This window comes from Stylophora pistillata, chromosome 1 (genome assembly GCF_964205215.1).
Source record: "Stylophora pistillata chromosome 1, jaStyPist1.2, whole genome shotgun sequence".
NCBI classification, from domain to species: Eukaryota; Metazoa; Cnidaria; class Anthozoa; order Scleractinia; family Pocilloporidae; genus Stylophora; species Stylophora pistillata.
Window position 1 is genome coordinate 49501613 of NC_142519.1, and position 8642 is coordinate 49510254.

Genomic DNA, 8642 nt, shown 5'->3' on the forward strand with positions numbered 1-8642 from the left:
TGATTCTGAAGGAGAAAATACTGAAGATGTGGGGAATTGGACTGTTTGGGAAGATGAGACCACAAATCGAGTTTCTCTTCACTTCTTTCCAATGTCTGCTACATCTTGTTACATGCATTTACTCTGATGATCATCTGGGAATGAGTCAGTAAGAAGACACTGATGGAAGACAAACACAACAGGTCAGAGAATTCCTTGTGGGTTGGACGAGAGGGACTATAATATAAAGCACTGGTTGAACCTCATTTTAAATTTCAGACAGAAGTCTGGAGACTTCTCATTCGGCTTAATTTAATGTAGTTAGCTAAGTTAGTTGGGTCCCCTGGGGTTGGCTGGGCCTCCCTTTGTTCTTCCCTTAATTTTAATAGGGTTCCTTTTCAGGTACTTTCGGCTTAGGTTAGGTTTCGGCTTAAGATTCTTCTTTAGACAATTTCGGCCTTGATTCTACATCACGACTGCATCAACTGTGCACATATCCTCCAGGACTACAATGGCTCTTCAACCATGGACATCAACATCCACCCTTCCGCGCTGGAGCTTCCTGCTTAGTAGCGCCTCAAATACCAATTTTATAATGTTTCACCCGATAGCAGCAATTCCATAGACTGCAATCTAGTGAAGCATTTTCAACCAAATTATATTGTAAAAATTATTGCGGCAACCCATTTTGGCCAAAGGTTCAACCAGACATCGATTTAGTTATTATATATTTAACTGGATAAATTAGGCCATTCAACTGGGAAGTGTGCTCATTTGCCACTTCTATCATGTTTACTGGTTTAACTCCAGTTGAAGCCGCTTGTCAAGGCTTCATTTAGTGGGAAATAGGGAACTGCACACACCAGCTTAGGTCACAGAGAATATAAACTAGGCTAAGTGTATGCTGTATTTTGACAGCATAATAGCTGTCAGTCCAAATTGCGGGCCAATTAATGTCGAAAATACAACACATCAACCAACATCATGGAGCAGAAAAGGAATCACACTGGAGAGGAGACAACAGAATATAGTTTTAAGAAATGGCCCAGTATTAATATTTGCTTTTCACTCATACATTAAGCCAATTGTTTGACGAGTCAGCTTACAGGCTGTCACCAAATTTGGCAAAATCAACTTCTCACTCAACATCCCAGCCTCATGTGCACGCAACCAACCCACAGAAAGGTAAGGCAAGGTCTGCCAGATGTCACCAGGTGAGTGGGTTTTATTTTCTTCCGAGTTCGGCTTTCAGCTTCAAATTCACTTCGGCTATCACTCCGGCCTTCGATTTCAACACCTATTGGCATCCAATTTACCGTATATAGGCTTGGTAACGACCTTGAATCGTTAGCTAGCTACCATCTGGGACACCATTAATGTTCTAATCGGGATGTCAACATTTACTGACACAAGAACACTTGAGGTTTCCACAGATGCTAAATTTTTCATATAGGAAAGCGCATCCTACCCTAGACGATTAACTAATAAAACGATTCATGTAACATTTTCAAAAATAAAAAATCGCAAAACTCTGTGTTTTTGTGTCTTACTCTGAAATAAATTGGCTACAAAGTACAATTAACATAACATTGACTAATACCACATTTTTTTCCAGAAACAAGGTAAGTGCTACTAACATCTTTTATTTCAGGATTTCTGGGCCCATTTGGAGGCAAAATTGCACTCAACTTTTCTTCTAGGGCAGCATGAAGAGGCCCATTTTCGGGGGCAAAAGTGCTTCTTGGCAGTTGAATGACCCTCGCTCTGTTTGAGAAACCACTTTAAGTGCACTTTCAGAGACTAGCTCATTTTCAGGAGCTAACATTTCCACTTCCATAAAAGATGATATTACTAACCGTTACTAATTCCAGGAAAGATGATGCTGTAGCTGATCTCATGGACCAGTTAAGATAGATATGAAGACGAGAACTCTATTCATCTCAAGCTCTTTCTGCAGATGGTAAGTTGCAGTTGACTGTAGCTTTGTGTGTGTACATAACAGCATGCATGCTTTGGTTTTTTCAGGTCGTCTTTTTAGTGAGATCATCAACACAAGGCTATGGAAAATAAGGTAAAATACAGCAAAAGCATAAAGATATTTGTAACCATTTTACCTGCTGATAGAAAATTCAGAATTCAAACAGTTGAATACCTTTAAGGGGTAAATTATGCAACAAAATTAAGCCCAAGAGGCAAGAACTAGTATAATAAGTCCTTCCATCTCCCCTTTAGAAGACCAACAAGACTTAAGACTAGGAGGGGAACTGGAACCTTTATCCCTCCTTACAGCTTCTATTGAAGACTAAAACACTTAGAGCTACGAGGCAAGAACTGCAAATTTTAGACCTCTACATCAGCTCCAATGCAGAATAACTAGGCTTGGACACAAGACTTCATTTAGTGGGAAATAGGGAACTGCACACACCAGCTTAGGTGATAGACAATAAACTACTTGTATAATTGTTTGATAGCATAACAGCTGTCAGTTCAAATTCTAGGCAAAAATAGAACACATCAACTAACATTATGGAGCAGATGAGGAGTCACAATGGAGAGGAAACCTCATATTAGTCTTAAGAAATGGCCCAGTTAAAATATTTGCTTTTGGTTCATACATTAAAGCAATTGTCTTAAAAACCTGTGTGTTTTATTCTATTCCGAGTTCGGCTTTCGGTTCGAAATTCACTATGGCTATCATTCCGTCTTTCGATTTCAACATCAATTGGCATCAAATTTACTGTCTAAGAGCTTGATAACGACCCTTACTCATTAACTAGCCAACCTCTTAAACCTGATCTGGGACACCCTGAGTGTTCCAATCGGGGTGTTGACATTTACTGACACAGGAACACTTCAGGTTTCTGCAGATGCTTAATTTTTCATTTAGGAAATTTAAAGTGCATCCCACCCTTAGCAAGAATTTAACAAGCAACTGATTGTAATATTTTCAAAAAGTAGAGAAAAACAACCTGTGTGTCTGTTATTCTTCTTCAGAAACCTACCTTCAGACTTTAACTACAAGATTACTAATTTATTTACTTTTCAGGGATTTAATTCTAGCAGCTCCGAGCCCATTTTTTGGAGCAGACCTGAAGATTGATGGTTCCATAACATAACAAAAAATTAATGTGTCACCAAAATATACACATGCAAATTCATTGAAAACTTAAGAATGATGTTCATATAAAAAATGCTTAAAAAAAGACTGTCTCTCTGTGTGTCACTTTCTTGGAAAGTCATAGTTACTAACAACTAACTTTTTTCAGGAACAAGGTAAGTGCCATTATTAGGGGCTGACAATTTATTGCATTTTTTTTCAGGACAAGATAAGTGTACTAGCCTATTTTGGTTGCACCATCATTCTCTTACAAATACATACATCATTTTACTTGTTATTTATCACTATGTTAACAAACATTTCTTCAAACAGCAAAAAAGGTGAGTGCTACTAATGCCTCCTACATGTACATGCAGATATCAGTGGATAATCATCAAGTTATTAATCAGTATGTTCTCAAACATTTTTCTTAATAGCATTAAAGGTGAGTATCAATAATACTTCTTATATCAGTCTATAACCCATCATGTTCCTAATCAGTATGTTCTCAAACATTTTTTTAAACAGCAAATAAGGTGAGTATCAATAAATATATCTTATTAACCAAGTGCGAGGGCCGTACTGGGAGAATATCAGCCTGAGATCTTGACAGTATGGACCGAGTGCAGCGAGGTCCGTACAAAAAAACTCGAGGGCCGATATTCTTCCAGTACAGTCCTGAGCAAGCTTGGTTAATAGGAGATTTATTATAAGACTAAAGTTCAAAGGGACACAAGTGCGGTATCATTCGGGACCATTCGGGACAGTGGCCGGTCCAATACTTAGAGAATATTGACCGGCAATAGAGCATTTTGAATGGTTGATTTTAGTTATTGGCCCTCTGACTGCCCGAGTCGTGTAATATTACTTCTTATATCAGTCTATAACCCATCATGTTCCTAATCAGTATGTTGTCAAACATTTTTTTAAACAGCAAAAAAGGTGAGTATCAATAATACTTCTTATATCAGTCTTAATAACCCATCATGTTCCTAATCAGTATGTTCTCAAACATTTTTTTAAACAGCAAAAAAGGTGAGTATCAATAATACTTCTTATATCAGTCTATAACCCATCATGTTCCTAATCAGTATGTTCTCAAACATTTTTTTAAACAGCAAATAAGGTGAGTATCAATAAATATATCTTATTAACCAAGTGCGAGGGCCGTACTGGGAGAATATCAGCCTGAGATCTTGACAGTACGGACCAAGTGCAGCGAGGTCTGTACAAAAAAGTTTGAGGGCCGATATTCTTCCAGTACAGTCCTGAGCAAGCTTGGTTAATAGATTTATTATACGACTGAGGTTCAAAGGGACACAAGTGCAGTATCATTCGGGACCATTCGGGACAGTGCCCAGTCCAATACTTAGAGAATATTGACAATAGAGCATTTTGATTGGTTGATTTTAGTTATTGGCCCTCTGACTACCCGAGTCGTGTAATAATACTTCTTATATCAGTCTATAACCCATCATGTTCCTAATCAGTATGTTGTCAAACATTTTTTAAACAGCAAAAAAGGTGAGTAACAATAATACATCTTATATCACTCTTAATAACCCATCATGTTCCTAATCAGTATGTTCTCAAACATTTTTTTAAACAGCAAAAAAGGTGAGTATCAATAATACTTCTTATATCAGTCTATAACCCATCATGTTCCTAATCAGTATGTTCTCAAACATTTTTTTAAACAGCAAATAAGGTGGGTATCAATAAATATATCTTATTAACCAAGTGCGAGGGCTGTACTGGGAGAATATCAGCCTGAGATCTTGACAGTACCGACCGAGTGCAGCGAGGTCCGTACAAAAAAGCTCAAGGGCCGATATTCTTCCAGTACAGTCCTGAGCAGGCTTGGTTAATAGGAGATTTATTATAAGACTGAAGTTCAAAGGGCCACAAGTGTGGTATCATTAGTGACCATTTAGGACAGTGCGCGGTCCAATACTTAGAGAATATTGACCGGCAATAGAGCATTTTGAATGGTTGATTTTAGTTATTGGCCCTCTGACTGCCCGAGTCGTGTAATAATACTTCTTATATCAGTCTATAACCCATCATGTTCCTAATCAGTATTTTATCAAACAATTTTTTAACCAGCAAATAAGGTGAGTATCAATAATACTTCTTATATCAGTCTATAAGCCATAATGTTTCTAGTCAGTATGTTCTCAAACATTTTTTTAAACAGCAAAAAAGGTGAGTATCAATAATACTTCTTATATCAGTCTATAACCCATCATGTTCCTAGACAGTATGTTCTCAAACATTTTTTTTAACAGCAAAAAAGGTGAGTATCAATAATACCTCTTATATATTCTATAACTCATCATATTACTAACCAGTATGTTCTCAAACATTTTTTTAACAGTAAAAAAGGTGAGTGCTAGTTATGTCTCTTATTTCTGTCTATTTCTCATCAAAACAAGGTTAGTCATGGTAACATTTTTATATTGGGAGCTTGAAGTCTTATTTCCAGGGCAAACAACTAGATTAATAACAGGAAAAGGAATTCAGACTACAGACAAACAAACAAACAAATTCTTAATATTTTTCCAGCTCAGACACTCATTCTCAGCCTTTTCAAAAGGTAAGTAAGCTTAACTGTCACAAATACAGTATGCAGAACAGTCTGAAGGCTTTAATTAGTTTCCAGGAAATCTGATCATTTGAAAGCACCAAAATAAACCAGAAGGAATTCATAGATCCTATCCAGGTCAGCATTGAACCCTTTAATTACCTCAAGGAAATTATTAACTCTCCCAAATAATATCACTACAATATCCAGCAAACAGGTAATGAGAGCACCCAAACTTGTCAGATAGAAGTTGTTAGGCAAAGGAACTTAAAAAAAAACTTATAACACTCTTGAAATATATGGAGACTGCAGGAATCACAAAATGGCATATAATTCTTGTTGTGGTTATACCCATTTGACAGCCTATCAGACCAGTCATGAGCAAACAGTCCTTAGCAGCTAGAAAGCCCCATGCTGGAAACAAAAACTTAAAGGTTGGTCCTTTCTCTTTGAGTTTTTAGGATGTAAGTTACACTTCAAGAATAAGGAAGAGACAATCACTATTCATGAGACAAAATAATTTCAGAGAAAGTATCCAGCAATCATACAGGTTCATTGCTCTGGACTAACTTTCAAATCTAACTCTTGTAACATCCTTTAACAAAAATCTACGTCTTCAAACAAAACAAATCATGTATTCCTTACACTGCTGCTATGTTATTTTTAACGAAAAAAATTAGATAATGGGATTTTGACATTTAAAAGAATTTTGGCACAGTACCTTGTGGTACATTGTTATTATTAGTATACACTTCACAGAGTGTTAGTGTGTTCTTCCACTTTGAATTCAAAGAATCTGCAGATGCTCTGAATACAGTACATCAACCCAAGCAGCAAATGTACATTTAAAAGATATAACTGTGTGTGAAAATTTTGAGTGTTGGCAAAATCAACATTCCAAATAATTCAAAATAGGTTACAAAAATTTAGCACTTAACTAATACTACTTTCTTCACAACATTATTAAAATTATCTGCTGTTTTATTTTTTTTTTTTTTCAGCCTCTACAAATGTAGCTACTGGTGCCTAAGAAGGAGATAAGGCATTTTCATAAAGGACAGTAACAAACAAAGGCTGTGTAACTACAGTTACTGTAGTAAAACATTTTAGGGTAAAACATTGTTAAGCTACCTTCAAACCCAGAGGGTTCAATCACCATAGCACAGGTTTGGGGAACCTGGTCCCCATTTTTCCCTATGCAGGGTTTTTTGGGTTTACGTGTCCAGCCAAGGTGCAATCACCTCTTACACCTTAAAATTAGTGTGCATATTCTCCATACTTTTTTCTTGAAATTTCCAAAGGCACTGACCAGGAGAATTTGAATAAAAACCAAAAGCTTCCTTGCCAAAATTTTTGATCCAAAATTGATACTGCAAGAACTAATTAGATGCTCTCAATATGTTGTACGATGTAATACATATTTCACCAAGCTGAATGACAATCAACAAATATCAAAAACTTTAACTTGGTATAAAATAATTTGTTGTGTCCAAGAAAACATGCTTAGACTTGAATTAAAATCAGGGGTGTTGGAAATTAAAACATGACATTTCCAAAATTTGGGCAATTTGCACTTGGAACATTCTGAGCTCTCCATAATATTCTTTAAAGCTTATAATCTAACATTAACTAACCTTTTAATCCACTAATTACTTACGGAGAAATCTGAGTGTTTCAGGTCAGGGGATAAAATCCAAAATTAACAAGGTTTTTTTTTTTTTTTTTTTTCGGAAAATGATTCAAGTCTTAGCACATTACAATTTTCTTGAAGTACTTAGCTGAGGTTAAAGTTCAGATTTCTCAATCAACATGTTATATAGATTATTTGAACTCTAAAACTTGCTGAAAAGGTTTAATAAATGACTTCTGCAGCAACTCTGAATGTAGTTAGATCCAAAAAACCATATATTAAGTACAGAATTGTATTTTTTGAACATATCATATCATATTACTCTAATTTAGAGGTTGTCGGACATTCAGGAGGAAATTTAGAATGTTGTTCCCATATAACAGACTGATGTCAAAGCAAAGTAGGTTTGCGATAACTCAAATGTTTTGGGTGGAAGGTATGGGTGGTGGAGTGGTGGTGATGGTAAGGACTAAGAAACAGATTGGGATGGAGGGTGGGCTACTATTGTGGGCGGGGGTTTGCAAATGCGGCTATGAATGAAAAGGATCATGGGAGGTTGGGGAGGTAAAATGTTGGGATGGGTGGGGATTAAATGGGTTTGGGTTAGAGACGGGGAGGGTTACAGGCTAGGGTGAGGGTTTTAACTTGGGTAAAGAGGAATAGGGTGGTTGTTATGGTGTTTGGAGATGGTGGGTAAGTGTTTGGCTGGAGTTTTGGTGGGCAGGCAGGCATGCATTGATTTGAGGCTGAGTTAAGGTTCCTATTTAGGAATAAGGTGGAATGTTTGAGTTGTCTCAAATTCACTTCTGTGTTTTTCATCAGTTTGAAACTTTTTGAGTCATTACTTGTAAATTTTTCAATACTGTTTCCAATTCTTTAAAGGAAATTAGCACCTAAGTTCTTAAGTACATAATTTTTTCCAGTTCTCTTTAAGTTAAAATTTCATTCTTGCTGAGTTAAAAAATGTTGTGGTATGTTTTCCCTTCAATTCAATTATTTATAAAAGATTCCTGTGTTTTAATAAAGTAAGAATATCACAGTTTGATCAAAAGATGTCTTTTTTGTTTTTTTCCTCCTAATCCCAAACTTCCTATTCTTATTAATTTTTAATCCATGGAAACCTTAGCACGGTCATTTTGTGGAGACTCAAATGTGCTCAAAGAGCCAGAGGAGGTTCTAGACAGTAAATCCAAAATAAAAGTTTTGGACAGTTGCATAATAAAAGTATGAAGTGTTATCATCTGAATAACGGTGGCTCTGGAATAGACTGTTATGGGGGATGGTAACCAACCCCTTAAAGATTTGAGTGAAAGGAAGAGCCAGTTGACTCTTATTTCAAATGTCCTAAACCA

At 36.3% G+C, this 8642-nt stretch overlaps 1 long non-coding RNA gene across 1 annotated transcript in view; it reads left to right on the forward strand.

The window, feature by feature from the left end:
* Nucleotides 1-8341, forward strand: part of LOC148742907 (uncharacterized) — an 8408-nt gene extending 67 nt beyond the window's left edge. Inside the window, exons 1-2 of the long non-coding RNA XR_016001472.1 lie at nucleotides 1-6094; nucleotides 6662-8341. The exon at nucleotides 1-6094 is cut by the window's left edge and continues 67 nt beyond it. This is a non-coding gene — a long non-coding RNA (uncharacterized LOC148742907). The remainder of the gene's footprint in view (nucleotides 6095-6661) is intronic.
* The last annotated feature ends 301 nt before the right edge of the window (nucleotides 8342-8642 follow it).